Source organism: Zootoca vivipara, chromosome 2 (genome assembly GCF_965207765.1).
Source record: "Zootoca vivipara chromosome 2, rZooViv2.hap1.1, whole genome shotgun sequence".
Classification (NCBI taxonomy): domain Eukaryota; kingdom Metazoa; phylum Chordata; class Lepidosauria; order Squamata; family Lacertidae; genus Zootoca; species Zootoca vivipara.
This window is the reverse complement of record NC_142584.1, coordinates 74,647,309-74,672,169: the sequence shown is the minus strand read 5'-3', so window position 1 is coordinate 74,672,169 and position 24,861 is coordinate 74,647,309. Positions and strand designations below refer to the sequence as shown.

Sequence of the window (24,861 nt, the reverse complement as noted above, 5' to 3'; positions counted from 1 at the left end):
TATCCAAAGAGCTCATAGTGGCATAGATGCCCACTTGGTTTGCACTCTTTACAAAGACTTGAGGAATGAGATTATCACCCCTCTTTTATTGTCCATTCCGGTTCGCCCAACCACTGCCACAGTGTCCTTTCTCTTGGCAGATCAAGATGAGCAGGTGACAGCAAAGGCTGCAAGGTTTTAAGCTGGGGCAATCAGAATAAGATCCACCATTTGACTATTGATTCAAAAACCCCAAATGTACTTTGTATAAGTGACTTTTTATTTCTATTCTTTGTATATTCCTCCCCCCCCCCAGTGCTATGGCTGATGGCTGACGCAAATGAAGGTTCATTCATTCATTGGCATAGATAGTTCTCCTCCTCCTCCTCCCCATTTCATCCTCACAATGACCCTGTGAGGTAGATTAGGCTGAGAGTGGATGACTGGCCACCCAGTGAGCTTCATGGATGAGTGGGGCTTTGAACCATGGTCTCCCAGGCCCTAGCCCAACACTCAAGTCACCCCACCACACTGGCTCTATGTTATAGCTACTGTTTATACAGCTTCTGTTTATACAGAACAATACTTTGACTGCCCTTTTATCATGTTTATCACTTATTTATTCATCTTTTTAGTTTTAAAGTTGATGTTTTTCTGTTTTAATTATTTTCATTGTATTGTTGTTGTGAGCCGCCTTGGGCATCATTCACGGAAGGGTGGGATATAATTATTAAATGCATTATAATAATCAATATTATAGAATTACAACTACAGTATACACACTTGAAGGCCTTAAGCACCAGTTAGTGAATTTACTTCTCTTGCTGAGCACTTAGTTGCTGTATCTTGCCTATTAAGCCTTGGAGATTATTTTATCAGCTTGATTATATTTCACTGATAAACAAACATGTGCAAAAAAAGAACCCTACGGTAATTGCAGAATAACTACAAAACATAGGATATTGTCTGTAAAAATGTTTGCATAAATAAGTACCTAAGGACATATAGAAGAAAAGACTGATTACCTACTACATACAGACTCCTATAGGGGACTCAGCTGGTTATATAATTATCAGCAAAGTTTTAAGCTGCAGAGAACAATATGGGTTGTTTGAATACATATAGTAACCAATTCTGTTACAATGTGTATTATTTCCTGAAATGACAATCTGTATACAAAGAAACATTTTGTACAGAAGCAATAACTTTGTTTCTCTTAACCAACCGATTTTTTTTTAAATGCAAAGATAATGGAGTAGAGTGTAGAAACTGGTGGGATCCATTTTCTGGATCCATGTCAGGAAGTAGCAAGATAAAGAACCTACCTAAATGAAGCAACAAATATGAAGAGTTGGTTTTGGGGTGGTTTTTTTGTTTTTTGTTTTGGCTGCTCTACCTGCACTCAGGGCTCAGTTTCTTGGTCTGGTTCTAGAATGTGGTGGAACCCTGGGAATGTCAGAGTGCAATGGAAACAGGCATTTTAGGGCATGACACAGAGAGAATGAACTGGAACTGGTTATTATTTAAAGACTTTAGCTTGTAGAACCTTAAGATGTTTTTTAAAAACATGTCTGTCTTGGTCATTCTGAAGTCAAAGCATTATATGCATAAAATAACCTTCCAACCTTCAGCTGGAGTCTATTGGTGCTATGCTATTAGACAAATAAGAGAAAATGAACTGTTCATATAAGATAGGAGTGGTGACGGTGAGTCCTTTGATGATCTTTCATGCTCTTCATAGGATCACACTCTCCCAGAAGGCACAGGTTTGCACAGGCCGCTGAGACCATATAACACCAGTCCTGAAAGACCTACAGTACATTTCAGAGCACAATTCAAAGTGTTTGTGCAGACCTTTAAAGCTCTGAATGGCCTTGGCCCAGTATATCTAAGGAGCATCTTCACTCCCATCGTTCTGCCCAGACACTGAGGTTCAGCTCCGATGGCCTTCTGGCAGTTCCCTTACTGCAAAAAGTGAGGTTACAGGGAACCAGGCAGAGGGCCTTCATGGTAGTGGCGCTTACCCTGGGTAACACCCTCCCATCAGATGTCAAGGAAATAAACAATTATCCGACTTTTAGAAGACATCTGAAAGCAGCCCTGTTGAGGGAAGTTTTAAATGTTTGATATTTTATCACTTTTTAAATATTCTGTTGGGAGCCCAGCCAGATGGGCGGGGTATAAATATATTATTATTATTATTATTATTATTATTATTATTATTATTATTAACCTGAGGGTGCTCCTGGCTTCAGCCTAGCTTAGCTGTTGTATTTTAAGGGCTGTAATGTCTTTAATTAGCATCACCTAGCTCATCAGGACACAGAGTGTATTGTAGGTTGCCCTTGACAAGTCTCCAAAAGTTACAGCTAGGGCAAAATAAGAGCACAAAGCACATAAATATGTGACATTAATTATCACATGTGTTTATTTTATGCTGATTGTTACCTACAAAGCCTTACACCAGCCTGGTGTATCCTTTAGAAACACACCTCAGATGCCTCTTTAGATAAGCAAGGAGGTGCAGCTTTGAATTGCATGTTTCCATGATGTAAGCTTGATAGCACAGGGGAAAGCCTTTCCCATCAGGGCTTCTACCCTTTGGAATTTTCTTGCAGCTGAGGCTTGACTCTCTGCCCTAAGAAGACATGTGAACATTTTCCCCTTTAAGCTGAAATTTGGGTTGTGAACTAGCACATATATATATTTATTCATTTAACAAAAATTGTATGCGCCTTAACTGCAAATAAAACATCTAAGTGGATTAGAAAGAATATAAAATGTTTAAAAAGCAAAATGAATAAAACCAACTATTAAATGCATGCATTGTATGCTAAAATTACAGATTAAAATACATACTGTACCAAACATATATGCCTGGGTAGGCTTGCCTAAACAACAACAACAACAAGGTGTTAGCAGATATGAAAAAGAATACAGTGAAACCTCCTGCCTAATGTCAATGGGCAGGGAGTTCCAGAGTGTAGGAGCTGTCTCACTATAATATTGGATACTTACAAATGCAGATTGTGCATTGCATGGCACCTGCAAAAGTGTAAGTTCCATAAATCAAAGTGGTTGAGTGGGCATAGATGGGCTAAGGCAATCCTGCAAGTAAACTGGTCCTAAGATGCTTAAGGCTTTATGTACTAATCCTAACACCTCGAACTTGGCCAGTAATGAATTGGTAGCCAGTGCAGACCTTTAAACAGAGGTGTTATGTACTGACAGGATCTTATCCCTGTCAACGACCATGCTGAAAATTTCTGCACTGACTGCAGTTTCCAGACAAAGTGCAAGGGAAGCCCCACATAGAGCACATTACGGAAATACAATCTTGGAAGTCACTAATGCCCACACTGCTGTGCCTATGCTCTCCTTTCAGTGACAAACTTGGATCCTGAAGCACCCCCAGACCACATCCTGTCCAGAAGTTCATCCTGTCCAATTTCTCGAAAATGAGAACCGCTCACCCACAACCCCTCTGACTTCCTTGGATTCAAGCTCAGCCTATTTCCCCTCATCTCTCCCACCTCTTCATCCTGACAACAGTCCAGGGCTTGGAGGCCCTCACCTGATGCAGATGCTATGCAGTAATAGAGCTGAGTGCTGTAATACTCATGGTGCTTTGCCTCAAATCGCCTAATGACAGCTCCCAGCGGCTTCTTATAGATATTAAAAAGCACTGAGGATATAACAAGTGCACTGTGGCACCCCATCGTATAACTGGTTTTTTTTGGGGGGGGGGAGCAACAAGCATTCTCCAAATGCTACTCTCTGAATTTGGCCATGTAGATAGGACTGAAACTGCAGTAGCACATGGCCCCCAATTCCCATCCCACAGAGCAGGAGGCTACCATGGTCAAAAGCAGCTGAGAGATCAAGAAGCAGGAGCAAGGTCATACTTGTCCCACTCTCAGTAAAGGCAACCAAGGCCAATCAGTAAAGGCAATCAGGGCAACCAAGGCCAATAATATACTTTGGCAGCCATGCCTAAACTCAGATAAGAATGGGTTCAGTTAGTCTACGTCATCCAATAATAGATTCAGCTGCCCCACTATATATTAACATGCTTTTCTACTGAATATTTTTCTTTTCCTGAAATTGTGGTTTACTGTGTTAGGTTTTAATCATTGTGTGACAATGAATTTCGGAAGCATGAATGGAAACCTGCAAAATATTATGGTCCTAGGTTGTGATGACTCCCTCGTTCTCTTAGAATGGCAATGGTGCCCACCTGAGAGGTGCCGGAACTGAGTACTGGTGAGTTCTGGTTTTTTTTTTTTTTTTATAAAAAAAGCCTGCTCATGGCCAATATGTCATTGTCATCACAACCTTTGGAAAATGGATTTTTAATCTTAGAATGGTAACTCAAGAAATTATATGCCCATGGGATATGGGATTGTTTTAGAAATGCATCTTATATTTTTGTTTTGTATTCCAAGGTACCCCATTTTCTAATTACAAACCTTGTTTTTCCTTATTTCCTTAATTTGTCCCATGCATTTGAACCCTTTGCAGTTTAACCACATATAAAAATGTTCCGTATAATACTGGTAAACACTTTATAAAAATAATAATAAGGGAGCTCATAATACATAGAAAACAAAAAGTAACAAAAATAAAAATTATTAAGTGCCTATTTTAGATAAGTGGCAGCCTTTTGCCCCCCCCCCATCATCAGCCTAGGTTTTTAATTTATTTTGAGGATGAAAGGCTACAAATTTGGAAAAGAAAATCCCTAAGTTTCCTCCCCAGCTCATTTCAGGGAAGAATAAAAGTGAGCTGAGAAGTGTTTATTTTTTCTTCCTCCATTCACAATATGATGCCTCACTAGTGGCGAGTGGTAGATGAAGAGAAAAGGAAGTGACCGCTCTCCGCAACACACACAGCATGGAGGTTTTCAAAAATAAAATGCCTTCTTTTCTTGAAAAAAATGGCACAGAAGGTCAAAAAGTTCTCTCCCTCACTTTCATATTTTCTCTTTCATTGAAGGTGTATCTCCTTATGGCGGAAGGAGAAAAAGAGTTTCTCTCTGTAAGGCAAAGATCCAAGGAAGCTGCTTGGTGCTGAAGTTAAGTGGGGGGTTAAGTGGGATGCCAATCCCCCCCCCAAGCAGCAGCATGCAAGCCCCTTCAAATTTCACAGACTCCCCCAACCCATACTGGGCAATGTGTGAAAACTTGAAATAGGATCTTGATGAAGCAGAGCTAGGCAGCACCATTTCAAAGCTTTAACTGGGAACTGATAAAGCTCTATTAAATTTTAAAGATGACCCAAATCCCATCAGGAGGATTTGTGTTTGATAGGCTTCAGGTTGCTATCCCTTTGGGATTTTTTTCCTCCCAGTTTATTGCTCTGAACCAGCCAGTTGGGCTTCCCATTTGACACATATCAGAAATGGAGGATCCTTCCAGGACACGTTTGGGAGTTCTATGGCCCATTAGCCCCCATCTGGCCATGTGGACAGCATCCTTCTCCTTAGGACCCCCTTACCAGGGTACCCTGATACTTTCATCTGGAGGAGAGGAGAAATAAGGTTCCTTCCTGCCCCCCCCCCCACACCCTGATTAGAAAAAGGATCCAGCTCAATGCCTTTTTGTGACAAAAAGATGTGACAATTGCTGTAAGGTAGGCAAAAACCCCAGACTGGCCCGATTGGTCTGCAAAGAAAATTCTTCCCTGGCCACAAATACAGCGACGGATTCACTCTACAGCAAGGTCATATGGATGCACTGCTTGCTTACCTCCAGGCAGGGGCAAATATCTACCAGGGTGATGGATGGAATGCAGGAAAGTGGCACAGCCTGCTTTTAAATTTTGACCTGAGACCAGGGATCTGAGAAGACAGGTTTACCCAGGTCTGTCTCCAAATTCCCATCCTGCTGTCTGGCCTCTAATTGGCCTGTTTAAGGTAGGGAAGGACAGATCCTGAAACTGAGGCTCAAATACTTTGGCCACCTCATGAAGACTCCCTGGAAAAGACCCTAATGTTGGGAAAGATGGAGGGCACAAGGAGAAGGGGATGACAGAGGACAAGATGGTTGGACAGTGTTCTCGAAGCCACCAACATGAGTCTGACCAAACTGCGGGAGGCAGTGGAAGACAGGAGTGGCTGGTGTGCTCTGGTCCATGGGGTCACAAAGAGTCAGTCATGACTAAACGACTAAACAAGAACAAGGCAGGGAAGCCCCATCACTCCCCGTGGCTGGCTGGGGCTGAAAATGCCAGCCAGTCAACTGCATGAGAGGCTTTCTATTCTCCCAGCTCACCCAAGGCCATGCCAGGCTTAAACCGCTGCTGTCACCAAGGATGATAAGCAGTCTTTATCTAGTGGTTCTGTCCTTGTAGTTTTCTAAGTTACTGATGGAGTCAGACAGTACTGTGGAATAGTAACGAGGGCTATTTATGCTAAAATAAATGGCCATCTGTGTCCTTTCTTTCATTCTACAAACCATACCTCTGGTGTGTATTCTGCAGCCTCCCAGGGTGCCCAGTGCTTCAGCTAAAGCCCAGGAGACGACATCATGCCATTACTCCTCCCATGGGGCTTCTTTAGATTAGGGCCGTCTTAAGCGCCCCTGGCGCCATGGTGCAACAGATTCCCAGCGCGGCGGGCGGGCAGGCGCAGCACGCGGTGCGGCTGCCACAGGCGCTGCTGCGCGGCGGGCGGGCGAGCACAGTGCGGGTGCCGTGGGCGCAGCTGCGCGGCGGACTGGCTGGCCAGTGGGCGGCCCAGCTCGTGGCGCCCCCCTGGCGGGCCGGCGCCGTGGTGCAGCTGCGCCACCCAGCCTGGCCGTAGGGCCGGCCCTGCTTCAGATGAGGAAGCATGGGTAGCTAGGAAGGCAGCCCAGTACTGGAGAAATTTTTAATGGAAAGCAAAACATACACACCACCCTCAGCCATCTCATCATGATGAAAGTAAGTTCCAAACCCACTGAAATTATAAAGAAATTCTAAAATGCCCTAAGAATGAGGAAGAAAAATTTCAGAAAATGGAAGGCCAGGTTATGGTAAGGCACTAGTGGCACATTTAGTCCTAAACACTTATATTCTGGCACAATTTTTCTGTAATGTGCTTTATACCACGATCCACATAAAGCATCTGAATTGGCGTGGTAGCACTGTCTGTTAAAATTAGACCCTGTGTAAGGGTATCAAAGGGATGAGCATGCCTAGCAGGGTGCTTAACACTCCTAATTTTAGGGTTGTAAATTCCACAATAAAAAAAGATAAAAATTCACTGGTCCCATTCACCATAGCAGCTTGAAGAAACCTAAAATTCTCATAAAAGTATTACAGCACCACACAGGCTCAAAGAACAGCTCCTTTAGTAAGATTTTTTTTAATGGAAAATGAGTTTGTTTCTGAATGAAAGGAGACCTTGCAACTCTTTCCCCCAATTAGCTTTAATCAGCCAGAATGAAACACACCCTCCTCTCCAAGAATGCAAAAAAATAAAAAATAAAATATGATATCAAGAGACAGGGCAGCCAAAAGGAAGTTATAATATAAGGGAATTATGGATTGCCATTAAATTAACCAGATGCTTTTCTGAATTGCAACAAGATGATTTAAGAAGGATAATAAGCTGAAGAAAAGCAGAACTCACTGGAAATATGAAAATGGCATTCCACATTACCCACAGCTGATGACTAGAGTAAATGAAACCTGCAGGTAATCACTGAAGACAACAATGTTAGGAACAAGCATTTCTAAATCTTTGCTTTCATAAGGGTTCATCTTCAGCAGGAAATATCTCACAAACAAGACAAACACAAACCAATGCTAGATCGATACTTTATAGGATAATATGAATTCCATTCCAGATTTTGACATGGAAACACAGGTTCTGAAATGCCAGAAGTATTTTAGAGACCTTCAAAATAGTAAGCAGTTGTCTCCTCTGGAGAACTGGCAACAGCTAGTGTTTCTTTTATCCCCCTCGTCATGGTTTGCAATGCATTGTCAAGCATGCTGTGAACTGGACAGTGGCCTACTTCCTACTTCCTGCTCAACCAGTGGCTGCCCTGGGAAACCATGGACCCCAGAACAGAATGGGGATAAACAAGCGCATTGTAAGACTGTGACACTCCCTCAGTGAAGTTTTATTCTCGGCGCAGTTTTCCATGTTGCTGTTTCCAATTCTTCTTAATTTGAGAGTTTAAAAGTGGCATAAAATATAATTGTAAACTGAACTTGAAAAGCATGTGAGGCATTGCTATTTATCAACATTTTGAAGCTAAGCAGATACACCTGCTGATTCACAGATTGCCTTTTTTTGCTCATCTTTCACCTAATGTTTGAGAATCAAGTAACATGTGCAGTGGCTAAACCCAAAAAAATGACATCTCCAGCCAGCGACCATATATCAATCCAGTGGGTTGAATATAAATTAAGTTAGCTGAACTCTGTTCCCACTGCAATCATGAGACAATTTAGCAATTACTTGATTTTAATGGGAATTAAGTTCAATTAGCTTGGTCAGGATCCAAACCAATGCTCAGTTGCTTTTAATCTGTTACCAAGCATATTATGAAACTTTGCTATTCATCTGGAAATGATAGGAAGAGTCATATTCTCTACTGAAGTCCAAACCGCTGCAATTCCTACATTTCTCCTTCTAGAGAAGGAATGGAAGATGTGGGCAGCACCAAGGAAGCATGGAATATGTGCCACAAACTAAGGAGTGTGGCTACTTTTAAATAATATATACATATACAAATCAGTTTGCATAAAAATAATGAGGCCTTAACTGGTGGACGCACGTCATCCTTTCTGTAGTGCCAAATAAGTCATATATGTTTCATGGAGTGATAGATAAAGATATTCCATGCAGAGTTTAGTCTGAGTGCCATTGCCACCATCATAGAATTGTAGAGTTGGAATGGATCCTTAGGGTCATCTAGTCCAACCCCATGCAATGCAGGAACACAGAGGAAGAGTGCATGCATATAATGAGGAGGAGGGGGGTAATGATGATGATGATGATGGTGATGATGATATAGCCTTGAGGGAAAAAGGGACAATATAATCAGCAAATCAACCACATGGAAATAATATCAGCATAAGGGAACTACTGGTGCGTACAGAAAGGCAGCTGCGTTGGTTTTTTTGAATGGGAGTAATTCGGCTCCCAATACACTGACTGTAGTGAGGATGGCTGAAGAATGATTACAGAGATGGGACTGTAATGTTGCTCTAAAATGGAAAGGTGTTCCATCAGAGCATATCATCAGAATGAAAGCATTGTGGCTGTAAGTGTGTGAACCCGGAGGAGGAACTCACCAGGAGGAAGGAAAACAGCCATAATCAGCCTTTCAAGTCACTGTATTTAAGCTCTCAGTCTTTAAACTGTCTTATAGAGTTGTTGTGAAGTAGCATCTAAGATCATTTTTAAGGCTGTGAACAGAGTTGTTGTAATGTGGTTAAAAGTGTGAGCTGTGAAGTAACTACTTCAAAACTCACCTCAGCAACAAATCCACAATTTTGCCTTCGGCAAGCCACTATCTCTTTACCTTAATTCTCCCATCATCTTCAAATAAATACTACCTTACAGAGCACACGGCACTAATGTATTACTGCACACAGAGGCCTTTCCTCGAATGTCCTGTCCCCACCACTGACATTAGTCTTGAGAGAAGCCAATAAAATACTTTCTCCCAAGCCAAATCAAACATGGGGCTACAGCTAGAGAGACACAAGATTTGCAGAACATGTCAGGGGAACATGATGATTTCTCTGGAATGCAAATGTACCCACAGGCAGAAAAGAGTTGGCACCCTTTTTTATAGAGTCATATTTCAAAGACTCTTTGAAATATTCAATTTGCGCATTCAAAAGGCACTGAGTGTTTATTATTGCTATTATTTAAACAGGAATTTTAATACTCCCCCCCCATTTCTGGTATATGAAGAATTTCTTATTTGTCTCTGTGACTTTGTGCCAAAGCTGTGACCTATACAGAATATAATTTTAAAAGGAATCTATGACATCTCGAGGCCACAATCCAGCAAATTCATTTGCATGCACAAACAGATTGCATGTCACATGTGTGTGTGTGTATGTGTATGTGTGTGTGTGTGTGTGTGTGTGTGTGCGCGCGCGCATGCTTGACACAACACCATTTCTCTTAGTCCCATGCCTAATATTTAGGGAGCTTTAAAAACACCTTGTTTAGTGGATTGAGGTGTGGATGCTATGGTGAAAAATAAGAAACTTCTCCTGACACATAAGTAGACACAGATGTGAGCTTTTGGATTGTGCACCACATTGGCAAACATTATGGACTCACAAAAGCAACACAAGGCTTCTTGTTTATGTAAAAATGAATCTATTAACTTAGATAACTACATTATTTGTCTGTTCAGAAATTTAGGATGCTATGTAAAATACAACATGGCAGAAAACTCCTGGAATAGAAATGCAGTGCAGATTTCGCTACCAGCGCAGTTATATTATCTTGTATGGCACGTGCACAGTTGCCAAGGCAACCAGTATCCTTCAACCAACTCTATTATTATGGCTATTAGAGGCTTTTAGACTCTCTGGTGTCCAAGCCATCACTCTGAGCTGGTTTGTGCTAATAACCCTCAAATACAGATGCAAGTAGAAAAGCACAGAGGAGAGGGGAGAAACACTTTTGCAGATCGACACTCAGCATTATAAGCCAGTGGCGGCTTGGGAAATTAAATTCAATCAGCTAGAGGGAAGCAACTGTTATATAACTATCTTTATTAAGCCAGATAAGTGTAGTGACAGTTCACTGCAGACCTTGAGTTCCTGTGATGAATAACTGTCTGAGTGAATCTAATAGCAGAGCAGGGCTACAGTACTTACTAATTATCTGGAAGAAAAAAATCTCATTGCACACCTATTGCAGTGAAAAATTAATTAGCCACTGCTGCAGCTATCAGATTGTATTTTCTGAGAAGTAAATGATGAATATATTCATAAAAGAGACATCTAGGAAATGATAGATTCTACCTTTTTAATGTTATCTCTCAAATAGTGAAAGTGGATGTTGCCATTATTAAATTAAAAATCATTACAATTCAATCTGTATTTGTCTGACACAAGCCATCCTTTTAACATTTGCGGAAAGCTTTCCCAGTCAGTAAGTGCCCATATCCTTCTGTTATATCTAAGCATTCACACATCAAAAAACTACAACAAACTCATTATGCACCATATGGATCAACAGAGAATTTCCTTTGGCCACCAACTAGGGAATTTCAAGCAGAAAATAAATAGTGCAATTTATTTTTTTAAAAGCACCCGTTGACAAATCATCCAGTGGTTTCTGAACTAGATTTATCCTTGCACTTGCAAGTGCACTCAGTGTTATGGGGAAGGCAGAATGATGGATGTTTTATAAGGAAAACAATTTTTGTACACTAAACAGGATTTAGGAACTAACAGCCCAGTCCTGGTGCTTTATGGTACAATAAGAGCTTGCACAGCAGCTGCTGCCATTCTGAGCACCACCTTGTGCAGTTCAGCCTACTCAGTAAACCTTAGGATGAGGCTCAGAACTAACAGCATCCCCCTGTCCTCTCTGATTTTTCCCAACCTTGAAGAAAGCCCCCCTGCACAGTGCTCCTTTACTGTGCAGGGGTCTGTGTGGCACTCCTATGCTGTGTAAGGTCCTGGTCCAGCTTGGAGTAGATTAATGGCTCACAATAAGTGTTGGTGGCCATGGCTGAACCCAATGTTGTAGTAACATTGGGTCCAAACACCCATTTTAACCTTTTTTTTGAAAACAGGATTTTGGAATACTTTTCAAGGCCACCACCCTCAATCCATTATGGAATTCAATAAGGCTGACAACAACATGCCATTGTGTGTGATTCCTTGCAAAATCTCTGCCTCTTCTCTTGGGGTGTGTGTGAGGTGGATAATGTCTTGGAGGAGCTAATTGCATTGTGAAATAACCATCTAGGATGTGGATTACTGAGATGGGAAGAGGTATGTTAGAATTTCCCCATACTCTGTTTTGGCAACAGCAAATCCAGCAGCAGTGCCCAATATTAAAAATGCCTGAGCCATTTCTTTGTGATAGCACTCTTGCTGGTATGCAGCTACTGCTAGACTCCATGGCATTCCCACCGTTATCCAGTGAAATGCTGTCACAGTATGGACAGAAAGAATCAAGTGAGAGGTGGGGTGGAACCAAAAAGTATTATATTATCCCTTGAACATTTAAAAATTGTCAGAAAATGTATAAAATTCAAAATGTCACATTTCAAATGTCTATTTCCAAAACATACCTAAGCTGTTACAGTTATGGGTACTCTGATATTTCAACTCCACTTTAACTGGATATCCATTTCCCTAGAAGTAAGCCTCACTGAACTCAACAGGTAGGACAAGGAGCCAAGCTGACCCAAGCTAGCTCTTGCTTTCACATGACGGCATTGGGTCCAACTGTTATACCAATTCAATTACAGCATGACCAGCAAGACAGCTGATGTGGCCCCACTGCTGTTAAGAACCCCACTACCTAGTTGGGTTGTGGATTACATACTGGTTCAGGTTAGTTATTATAACTTAAGTCATTTCACTGGGTCTTCTTTAACTGTTACTAAGTCTGGATCCAACCCACTAGAATTTATGTGTATTGGATTATCCTATATGATGCATACACATTTTCAAAACACCAGTGTTTTGCCCTTGAATACAGTAGGCCCTGCGTAGCCTCAAAAACAATGGAGATAAAATTCAGAGTGGCCATGCAAAGGCAGATTCATCAAAGAGTATCAGCTGTTGCAACTGCTATGAATGGGTTACAAACTCATCTTCAGGGCTGCTTCATCTGATACAGCTGCTATATAAAGGCAGCAGTTCAAACAACATGGCGTGAACTTCCTCGACTTGTTCTAATTCTCTGCAACCACCCTCAATTTCTGGTACCTCTCTCTAGTCCCCTTACTCATTTTGTCTCAATTTTGCCTTTTGGGGGAGATTTTGGGGATGCCTTTTTAAAAATGTCATTGGTGTGCAGTAAGAGTTCCTCAGGTTTCAGCCCTGCTTTGCCACATATCTAGAGAAATTACATCTGGGGAGAGGGTGAAAGGAATATGCAAGAGAATGAAGTGGAAAGATGGACAGTACTGTTTCAGAGGGCGGGGGAGGGGGGGGAATTACCTTTTAAAAAAAATGAAAATAAAGAACCAAAGGGTGGGATTCACCTAATGATTCCTGTCAGCACAAGCACTCTGTGAAGGCTTCCACTTGCGCAACCAATGGGCTCTGTGGGAGGTTGGAAGAACCCTAGGAGAAGATGGATTGTTTTCCCTGGCAAAGTGCAATGTGTGATGCTGAATTCGACCCCAAAACTTCTCGTAAGCAGAAACTAGAATAGCAGGCAGAGAGTTGGGCTCTGTAGGCTTTCTTGCTGGTATGCTTGTTCTTTTCTCGCAGCAAATGTTTATGTAGGGAAGGGCATTTGAAAATTCTACATTCCAACTACTTCCTGGAGTAACATAGTGATTTAGAATTTTGTCATCTCATTCTTACGTGTGTAGAGCAGCCTAAAAGTATGTGAACTGCCATTCTGTTGTTATCCTTCTAATGGCTACTCTGATAGTAAAGGGAAAGTGTTATAAGCATATTGGTAAAATACCTCCTTCAGGAGCTGTACTAAATACAGTATATAGTTGATGGGAAAGAGCCTTCAGTATGGAGGAGAGGGCTGCCATAAGCAGTGATCCCTGGTGTGAGAATGGGACAGTGGGTCATATCAGTGTCCATTCTTTCATCCATGAAATGCTGAATATCATAGCACTCTTAACCACAACTGACCAAATGGCATGCATTTTAAGCACCAAGCAGGGCAGTCTCGAGCAGGTCGGGCGCCCTGGCGCTGAGGTACGAAGATTGCTCCAGCGCCCCCGCCCTCGCAGTGCGCAGTGCCCCACCTGCCAGCCCGGCGCCCTGGCACCCCACGCCACCGGGGCTATACCTAGAGCCGGCCCTGGCACCAAGTGGATCAAGTGGAGGTTGTTTTCTGAAAATGTGGATCTTACTTCTTATCTCACATGAACTTAAGTGTACTGAGTTATTTAAAAATAGAAGCAGTAAATCACTTCAGATTTTGACCCTGTTTTTCAACATTGTATCTTGCCAAGCTTCTCTCTCTGTTTAAATCAATGTATCAAGAACTGGGCCTCATGAACATTCGGATACACATGCTTGATCTTTATGTGAAAGAACAGAGAAAAAGAGAGAATGTGAAAGGGAAAATCCAGTTGCCCTACACAAGGGAAGGCTTTGAGCCTCTCTTTTTTTGTCCCTGTTCCCAGTTGAGGCTGAGAATCCCACTAAGGATCTTGAAGAAATGGCAGCACCTCCACTTCCTTTGTCTGCCAAACCAATCAGATTAAGTGGGCATCTGAACAAAGGAGAATTAATTTGTATTCCTAGAAAGAACACAGAGGAAAGAACATCCTAGATTGTGAAGCACCTTTTAGGGGGGGGGGGGATAGCATCTGGTTCAAATCCAGTTCCTTCTCAGTAGTGTGATCTTTGTAACGTTGAACCATTTGAAAAGGACCCTTGCAGACAAAGAGGGAATGTTTTTACTATTTACATTTCTTTTTGAATATATAACTCTTTGTCGTTCATTTTGATGATGATTTTAATTTACCACAGTGTCAGGGTGTACTATGGGAACCCTCCACTGTGCATTATGAACAGAACACAGGAAAATGCCGATACGCATTTATGACAATGGGAAAACAACAATTATTCATTTGTGAGCAACTGGAAAGGAGGAATGCACAATATTATAAAAAATGCATACTTGCCCATTGCTCTTCCAGTATCTCAAACCATTTATATAATTTAAAGTTCATTTGGTACTAGCCTCTTCAACAAAACAAACCTCATGATCATTTCAACATATTGAAGTAATAAGTATATTTTTTATAATATTTACATAATACATGGATAAATGGTTGTTGTGTTTTATCCACTTCTTCTCCACCCAACACTGTAACAATATTATCTATTTAATAGTTACTTTCTACCTAAAAGTCTCCAAGCAATTTACATGTAAAAACATAGACATAAATATATTATACCATATACAACATATAAAAAGCACACATCATCCCCATAACAGCAATAGGAAACTTCCACAACACACTAACAATGATACAAATGCCACTCTTGTCTTTCAAAAGCCTGGGAAGGTAGTAGGCAGCCCAAGCTGTACAGAGCATTTCACAGACAGGACCACAACGGAAAAGACCCTCTCCCATGTCATCACCCTCCAAGCCTCATTCAGCGAAGCAGAGTCTAAGGATCTGTGTAGATTCATACTGGAAGAAGCATCCAATAAGATATTGGGGTCCTGAGCTATCAAGACCAGCACTTTGAATTGGGCTCAGAAGAACAGGGGCAGCCTGTGTAACTGGAACAGAATTGGTGATCTATTTGCATCAAACCTGTCAAAAGCTGGGCAGCTGCTTTCCGCATTAGTTCCCAACCTGTTTTCAAAGGCAGCTGGGTAAAGTGCATTGCCATAGTTCAGTATTGAGGTTTCCAGAGCATATATTAGAGTAGCCAAGTTATCCCAGTCCAGATAGGGTTGTAGTTGGGCCACCAACTGCTGGAAAGCACTCTGTACTATTGATTCCATCTCTGCCTCATGTGACAGTAGTGGATCCGGAAGAATATGGTGTCACTCAAAAATATCTCAAAATGACTCAAAGAACTCAGGAGAAGCAGAAATGTTAAAGGGTGTCCCTTTGCTATAAACCCATCAAAATACTAATTCAAGCATGTTCCGAGTAACTAACATTTTATTCTCAGCCTCACTTGATGGGCAAGGAAACATGATAAAGTAAACTGATGGCAAAACAGCATTCAATCAAATGGAGACTATTCTGGTAATAAAAACAACAATATCTACTCATTACATGCTTGTTTGCAAGTTGTGTTGAAAGAAAATGTAGTTAGTGTAATATAATTGAAAAGATGATGGACTAGCAAGGAAGTCACTGCATATGTTGTGACTGCTTAAAAATTTGAAAAGACTACGAAGAAGATATAAGCATTGCCAGAGCAAAAACATACTGGCCACTTTAAAGGGAACCCCCCCTCTTTTCCTCTTTAAAATATTCTATTACATATAAATGAACATATTATGAAATGCTTTTATACATTTATCTTTTTATTATAAAAATTAAATATAAAGAGAGTAGAGTTACAAATGGCATGTTTGAATTTCTGTAAGAATGAATTTCAAGTCCATTTGAGTTTTACTTTTTCTATTTTTTAGTTTTTCTATTTTTACAGCTGTAGAGATAATGAAAATACATTAAGAAAACTTACTTTAGACTGAAATTATGAAACTGTTAGTGAAAGTAAAATTCAGCTGCAAAGGTGAACAATGCATTTGTCAATAAAAGCGACAAAGATATATAATAAAAAAATTCCTTTAGTAGCACCTTAAAGACCAACTAAGTTTATATTTTGGTATGAGCTTTCGTGTGCATGCACACTTCTTCAGATACACTTCTGACACTTCTGAAGTGTGCATGCACACGAAAGCTCATACCAAAATATAAACTTAGTTGGTCTTTAAGGTGCTACTGAAGGAATTTTTTTTATTTTGCTTTGACTCAGACCAACACGGCTACCTACCTGCAACTAAAGATATATAGTGTTTCATGTTCATTCTACATATGAATAGAGGCCTTCTCAGCATCTTAAATTGTTAAGGAAAACAAAAATATTTCTCTCAACAGATACTGCCAGTAGAGTAGTCTGAGGAAATAATGCACCATATCTGTTCTCAACAGCCACAGTTATTCTATTTCATATATATTTCTTAATAATAATACATCATTAGTGTTGGTACATATTGAACACCAGCATTTCACTTCATATCAAAAGCTGGTAATTAAAATTAAAAAGTATCAAGAGGAAAGACTGTACCTTAATAAAGAAAAATGTTATTTTACAATATTCAACTGATTTCAGTGGGAAGGACATTAAAGTACGCGTACTTCAGTTTTTTACTCCAAAGTAATACAATTAAGTTCAATAGAACATGCTTCCCATGAAGAGATTATAAGATTGTAGTATAATTAAGCATGTAGCATAAAAATGAATGACTATAGTTTACCCTTAGATTTAGTATTTCCAAAATACCCTCAACCTGATGCCATTACTCCCCATAGTAGCTTCTGACAGCTCTTGATCCCCATGGTTTGTTGCAGTATATAGACCCCCACAGTCCACTTATAAATATATTTGCATTCATGTTAAATTACTGGCCCATAAAAGTAAGTATTAAAACTCCATTAACTTTAATTAACCTTATGATTGACATACATATATTAAAAAAGAAATTATCATGACATTAGTAAATAGTATGGAGCTGAAATTTACTATACTAATTCAAGGCATTCCTGGCTCTTGATACAACTTTACTCATGTAGCCATTGTATAGTTTTGCTTCTGATTTCCAATGAAATAAATGCATATTTGATTTATCAAGACATTAAAAACACCTAACACTTTGAAACTGCAAGTTTTCATTTAAATTCAATCAACAGAAAAGCAATAGATAGCTTGGACTTTTTTACCCGATGCAATGAATTCTGATATAATAAGCATTTCCCTAGATGTTAGGTGACTTTTTAACTTATTTTAGTTGTATTTAGACATTCAGCCTACTCAACTAGCCTGAAATCAGATTCGTTCTATCCCTTGCTTTCGTAATTATATGGCAGAAGCATACATTTAAGACAGTTAGGACATATTTTCCCCAGTATCTACTGATACAGGTTGTATTCTTTTGGCTAAAAAAGTTGTAGCAAGTTTTGCATGTATGCCTTGCTTAGAATATTGAAAGGTTTATATAATATAATAGCAGTGTGTCTTGTCTCCCATCATTAGATCACTACAGTGCCACAAGATATTATTACCTCATCTTTTGGCTTCTTAAATCATGGCTACAACTGACCTTGTCTTTCCAAAATGAATTCTGTCACAATAATGATTTTTTCATTGTCATCCTTCAAGCAGTCATTGCCAGGTCAAGAAGCCACAACCGAATTAATGCTCATTAATCAGACTCAGAATTACGGTACTCTCACCATACCAGGGATTCTAAAATTCAACCAGATATGCCTATGTCACTGAGGAATAACTAACTATAGCAATATCATTGGTGCTTGCCTAAAATTAACCAAAAGGCCCAGAACTCAAATTCACATTTTGCCTTGAACTTGCATTTTCATAATGCATTATGCAGACAAGAGCCAGAAAAAATATACCATGTATTAAATTCAATAACTGAACAACAACAACAACAACAAAAATCTTCCATGAAGAATTATGCTTTAGAGTATATATGATGGCATACAAAAGTTAGCTCCAGAGGGGCTTTAATATTACTATATTAAGAATTTACTATGTGCAGTTTGTCAGTGTTTACATGTATAGGGTCAAGCATGTATCACTATTACCCATTGCTTTTTAAGCGAGCCTGTCAAATTCTCTTAGATTATAACAATTACAGATTGAGGAACCTACTAACATTACAAGAGACAACACTCTCAGTTCAGCTGACTATCTCTTCTGTAAATCTCCACAGGGTTCAAATTATTGGCTTCAATTAAAATGTTGCGTCAATAAACCATGCCATTTATCTGATTTAAAGAATGCAAAATATTGACCTTAACCTTGATCTTATTGGATGTGAACACCAATCCTCCTTTCTGCAAATGGTGCTTGCACCAATTTTATGCCATCTGAGTTTTCTGTCTCTAATCATCTTGAATGAATCAAATAAAATCTAAAAAGTCTTACCAATTCACCATACAAAAATATTCACAAGCTTTAATGATCACACCTTCAAACCATTTTAATCCTCTAATGTTCATAACTGAATAATTATCATTACTCAAAAATAGCCTCAAAAATGTATTTTGCTTTCCCATCATTTTAAAGGATTCATCCAAATAAACAAGGTCTGCTGAGACATAAAATGATTTAAATGCAGATCTATTTTAAAATAGTCATCTATTGGAAGACGTATCACAAAAAATACTATGAAGCTATAGGCGTATCATTCCTTTCTGAGATACAATGACCTTTTGGTACCAATTCGACTCAAAGGAAAATGTCGTACAAAAATAGGTTCATATTTCAGAATTGCTTTGTGCAATGCGTAGTGCTTTGAATCTGGGTGCTAGGTTGTCATCCTGTTTCAGTGTAAATGCATAGCCCGCTTCAACACAAGTCCCAGTGAAGTGAACTGAGGTGATGTTGCAGAGAGCATCAAAAGCAGAGCCTAAGAACATGTCTGTGCTAGTTGTTTATAGTGTGTCAGTTCCAATTTAAGATGTCTTTAACTTGCATCTAATCTGCTATCTTTGTGCATACAACATCAAATAATCATTGGAGACGTCATGTGTTTCAATGATCTCTGCTAAAAATGACCGTACTGAAAAGAGGCCTATGTGTATTACTTTAGTAAAAACCTATTTATTGGTCACTGTGACCATTGCCTGTGGGAGGAGTCTATAGCACACCCTATTCTCTCTCTCATAAACCCCTCCTTCTCATATACCCTCCTTGAGTTCAAAAGGTAATGTTTACATTACAACCATTGTCTACTTATTATGCTTATTTTGGTAAATGAACCCCTGATAATCTTCTCTTTTGCTGTATAATAAAGTATGTTTCATAAAGTATGAAAATTTAAATTAAAAAGGAAAGTCCAAATGGAGAATTGCAAAAGCCAAATCAGTCCCAGGCATTTCATAGACAGGCCAGAATAGAGTCCACCAGCACAATATAATTTTCTAATGAGCCTTTAAATTTTCTCTCTTATGTACTTTGAGTCTCCTTCCGTTTTCTTTCCATTCCAGAATAATCCCACATTTGCTGATACTGTTTCAATATGGAAAGATCAGATCAACAGCTACCATGTACTGTAAGCTCTGCAAATTAATACTGTATCCATAAAATACGGCCCATTTTCATTCTCCCATAATATAACACCTAAAATGTTATCATCACCTAGCACTAGTTTTTACTGAAACCTACGTCCAAGTAAGCAAAATGGGTTAAGGCCACAGCCTAAAATATTAACAGCATTATTTTTGAAATTATAGATGTCATAACAGACAACTGATGTAACATCTCTCGTAATTTTATATTATTTATAATTGTAATTGGATGTTAATTCAGCTCACCATTCAACATTTTTGAAGACAATATATCATTTTTTAAAACTAATTTAGCTTTGTCAATAAGAAAACCAGTCATCTCCTGATGTACTAATAGCCTAGGTGCGCTAACAAGATCAAGAGTGAATTGCTTACCATTTGTAAAAACTACCAGTTTAAAATAATTTATTGAAAAATAGCTTCAAAATGTAACGAGAATGCCCAATGCATTCATACCTCTTTCAATTAAAGCTTAAAATTCATTCTCTGAAAGCCATATCTACGCACGCACGCACACGCACACACATAGAGGGACGATCATGCAGTTTTCTGTCCGTTTAGATCTCATTGTGTCTTTTTTTCTTAAATGTATGAATGTACACATTTATTTACATATTAGGTTGACTTTTGTACTTGAAATTTAGCACTACAGGACAGGCAGTCCCTGCAAGGAATGAGTAATTTTAAGGGGATGGGGCATATACTTCAGAACCCATCATTGTCCTATTTTGATGATCAATCAAGTGGAAGAATGTGATGACATCATCTGCTTTAAGATTAGTAATTCATTGCCTCTAGCTATCAGAAGCCACCCAATAATAATAAAAGAAAGCCAGGGGAAAAGGTTCTGTTCTTATTAACTTTATGGTAAAGATTTCTTTCAGGTCTTTTGTCTTTTTCCGGTCTTTGAAGACATACCATGGTCTTATTCAAAAATTTCAATGAATATCTTATTGAAGTTTATTATGCAATTGCAGATATTTGTTTTGTATGTCATTTCAATCCAAAGGCAAGTTACTTTGCTATCTATGATAAAAACAGCAATAGATTTATTTGCTGAAAACTAATCTTCTAAACTGTTTTGGTTGTAATGCCATCAACAGTAACCTATGCTTCAATCCAGAAGTCAGTATTATTTAAGCACCAATCTGTGCTCAGGATCATATTTTCACTTACATATGAGCTCTGTACTGGAAATAAGCCTTATAAAATTAATGAGCTATTAGCACGATCAATCTACAGTTAAGCAGTTTTAAGATCCATTAATTAAAAGTATGCCTTCCTAAATCTCTGCCAGTGAAATAAGTGGAATTCAAAAGTGCTCAACTCTGGCTAGATCAATATTGGTCTCTAGACAGCTATATACTCTCATATAAAATGATCCCAAACCATATTGCAATTGACTCTTGCAACAGCAAAATTAAAAGATCTATTTCCCTAAAGAAAATAGATCTGTGCATGGAAAAGAAGTTTGTCATATTGTATCTGGTAGCTATTTCTGGACATAAATTGCATAGATGGTATGCCTGCAATCTATTCCTGACCTGGTTTCCTTTAAAGTTTGCTTGAATCTTATGAGGATGTTTAAATAAATTCCACTGCAGCAGAGCAAATATGTAAAGTGAACAGAAATTATAGCTTCTTAACTACAATATGAACTGGTTTATAAATGCGTTATATATTTATTTTATCATTCAGAATTCTAATTCTGCATCAAACTTCAACCATGTTGGTTTGAAACATCTCAATTCTTTGAACAAGTTATTTTTAAATTTCACATCATCCTATTTAAGCCTTCATTGGTGAAGATGGCATGGCCTGCTTAAATAAAAAAATTTCAGAAAAAAATGGAATAAAGGTCTCTGTACTCCCTATAACATTTGTTATGTTGGTAATATATGTGATGTTTCACCTATTGGCAATACAATCCTATACATGTCTACTGAGAAGCAAGTTCCACTGTCCTTTCACTGTAGAAATTGAAATTAGTTGCTTATTTCAATTAGACATTACATAAAAGCAAAGGTTGTTAATGTAAGTTCTAAATTTTTATTCAATTCTATTTGAAATTTCCATTTGTTTTGGAAGACTGGCAACATCAATGGGAAAAAAGAATGAATATATTCCACTGAATGAAAGAAAGACACATCACTCCATTTACAAATGCAATGTACCAACCATTATTGTTTCACTGATAATTTCTGAATCAACACATAAAACGTTTTAACATTCCTGACATTCCATTTAAGAAAAATATTAATGTCACTGGTAATTACATTTTCATTGACTTCTTATCTCATTCTTCTGTCCCAAATTCAAACAGAAAATAATGTGGAGCTGTGAATCATTGCCAGATGTTTATAATGATTTATTGACTAGGTTCATTAAAATGCATTTATCAACTCATTCAAATATAAATTTAATGGTTCCAGTTGATGCTGCCATTTTATTAATGTTGCTTTTATCTGCCCAGACTGGCTACTTCAACAGAACAGAAAGGTTTCAAGCTAAATGTTTTTTAAAAATGCTTTATTTAGTTGCAATGCATTGCAATTCTTTGCATGTTTACTCACTGAATTTAATTAGATGGGTAGCCCCAACTAAGCATGGGACTATTGAATAAATGCAGCCTATACGAAAAGGGGGAAATGCAGTACATCAGTTTCACTGAGGAGCTTGTATGTTTATGTCCAGAGAGTTCTGCAATTCAATAATCTACAGGTAAATTTAGGTTAGGCTGGAGTTCAGTACCTTAAAGAACTCTGCCTCTAGGGATAAGTTGGGAACAAGAATGACTCTGCTGACATTAGGTAAATGCCTGTTCAGTGACCTTCATTACCAAAGCTCTTGGCTTTCAGGAGCATCTCAAGCATTCTGTGTCACTGTGCAGAAGGCAACATGACAGGGTGCAAATGAGAAGCAAACACAAAGTGGCCAACAATCACACAGAGAAAAGGCAAATCTTTGGGCACAGCTGGCAACACAATATTGTCTCAGTGTGTGTCTGATAATTTTTTATACTAGGGCAAGCACAAGAATAAAATAGTTTTGCATGCTAAGAAAACCAAATTTTGTTTAAACTTAAGGCATAGTCATCAAAAAGGTGTTTGATGAAGGGTAATCCAATTATATTTTGAAAAAGCTGGCTTCATCTATAGTACAATTCTATAGGTTCTACTCCAGAGTGTGCTCCATTCAGTTCAATAGGGCTTACTATCTGGGCAATGTGTATAGGATTGCAGACATGGTTTACAACAGTCTTACTACCCTTTAACAGCCTACACTTGGGTACCAGTGCATAGTATCCCCCTTCTTCACATTACATAGCATCTTGTATTAATCAGGCTTTTCCATCTGCTCAAACTGTACAAATGTGAATGTTTTGTGCAAGTATTTTTTTTAAAAAAAATACACGCAGAACCTCATACTGTACATCATTTTGCTGCTGTTTCAGAAAGCTCTGTGTCAAACTGTGCTAGTAGATACCAATGGTTATTTCACCACACACATTTCCACAACGTGGAATTGTGGCATCTAGTTCAGTTTACAACGTTAAGTTCAGAACTATAAGCTGCTGAGATAGTCTTTGCACACTAAAGCACAGCACAGTGTATCTGTCCAGGACAGGTAGATTCCACAGGTAGAAAGACGGCGACCTAAATAAAACAAAAATATGGGTGGCCAGCAAAACGCTTGCTTCCGTTTGAACGAAAGTGTCCACAGCTGCGTGCCTGGGTTTACCTGCCCATCCTTTCCAAGATTCGAGGCGCCAAAGACGCGCACCATCAACGCAAACCAAATCATTAGTATTCTCCACCCCCTCTATGGAAAATTAGAAACGGTGTGGATGGGGAGGGGGCAATGCAAAATAGTGACCAGGGCAGAACCACCCTTTCCAAAGCATTGTCCAGAGCACACTAAACAGAGGATTCCAGATCAGATCCAGCCCCTCTTGTTCCTCTCATTCCACCCTGACCACTGACATCCCAGGCTGGACCCTCCTCTCCCCAAGCCTCCGAGCAACTCCCATAGCGGTCCCTTCCGCTCCGTGTCCTTCTTTCCTTGTCGCCTTGTCCCGCTAGCAGCGTTTCCCTTTGGCTCTTCGGAGCCTCCTCCCTTCCCCGCCAAAGAGCCTTTCTTCTCCGCTGTCTTGCTTCAGACAACCTCCCGCTTTGCCCCTTCTTCTTCCTCTTCTTCTTCTTCTTCTCCCCCAGCCTCGCGTTCCTCCTCGCGCCCGACCTACCTGCTGGAGCCGAGGGGACGCGCTCGCTGCCTCCACACGCGCTCCGTCCGAGCCAGCCCGCGCTGCTCTCCCCGCGCGGTGTGAATGCTCATTTAAAGCTCGGCGCCCGCTGCTCAGTGGCTGCTGCTCCGCTGTAGTCTCCCGGCTCTGGCTTCTTCCTTTCTCCCCTCACAACACAAAGGCGCTCGCGAGCCCGCTCCGAGGAGCCCGGCGAAGCGGCCCCGCCCCCGCCAGAAGAGACCCGCACCTGCCGCCGGGCGGCTCCGTACCCCCCACTCCGCCTCTCCCGCCAAAGTAGCCAAAGCCCGCCCCGTGCCGGGGTAAAGTTAAGACGCAGCCGAGCCCGCCGCGTCCAGCCGCCGAGAGAGAGCTGGGCGGCGCTAGCGGTGCTGCTGACCCTGGTCGGGGAGGCGGCGTGGAAAGTCTGGCACGCGGCGCTGGGCTGAGGACCTGCCCCGGCCGCCCCTCCTCTTTCTGAGGCAGCTTCCTGCGCATCCAGGCGACGCCCATGACAAGGAGTGTTTTAGGCGGGAGAGAAGGTTGACCATGAGTCAACCTGAGGGAAGGAACTTCTAGGCCTATTGGGTCCGCCAGTTGCGCCCTCAAAAAAAAATGCTTTGGCCAGTATGTTTCTCCATACTCCAGCTAGGGCAGCTCACCTCAGAAGAA

General features: G+C 40.1%; 1 protein-coding gene across 1 annotated transcript in view; it reads right to left on the bottom strand.

The window, feature by feature from the left end:
- Positions 1-24,574, bottom strand: part of SLC6A1 (solute carrier family 6 member 1) — a 78,441-nt gene extending 53,867 nt beyond the window's left edge. Inside the window, exon 1 of the mRNA XM_035106213.3 lies at positions 24,193-24,574. The gene's annotated coding sequence lies outside the window, so the exon portion shown is untranslated. The remainder of the gene's footprint in view (positions 1-24,192) is intronic.
- Positions 24,575-24,861: the final 287 nt, after the last annotated feature.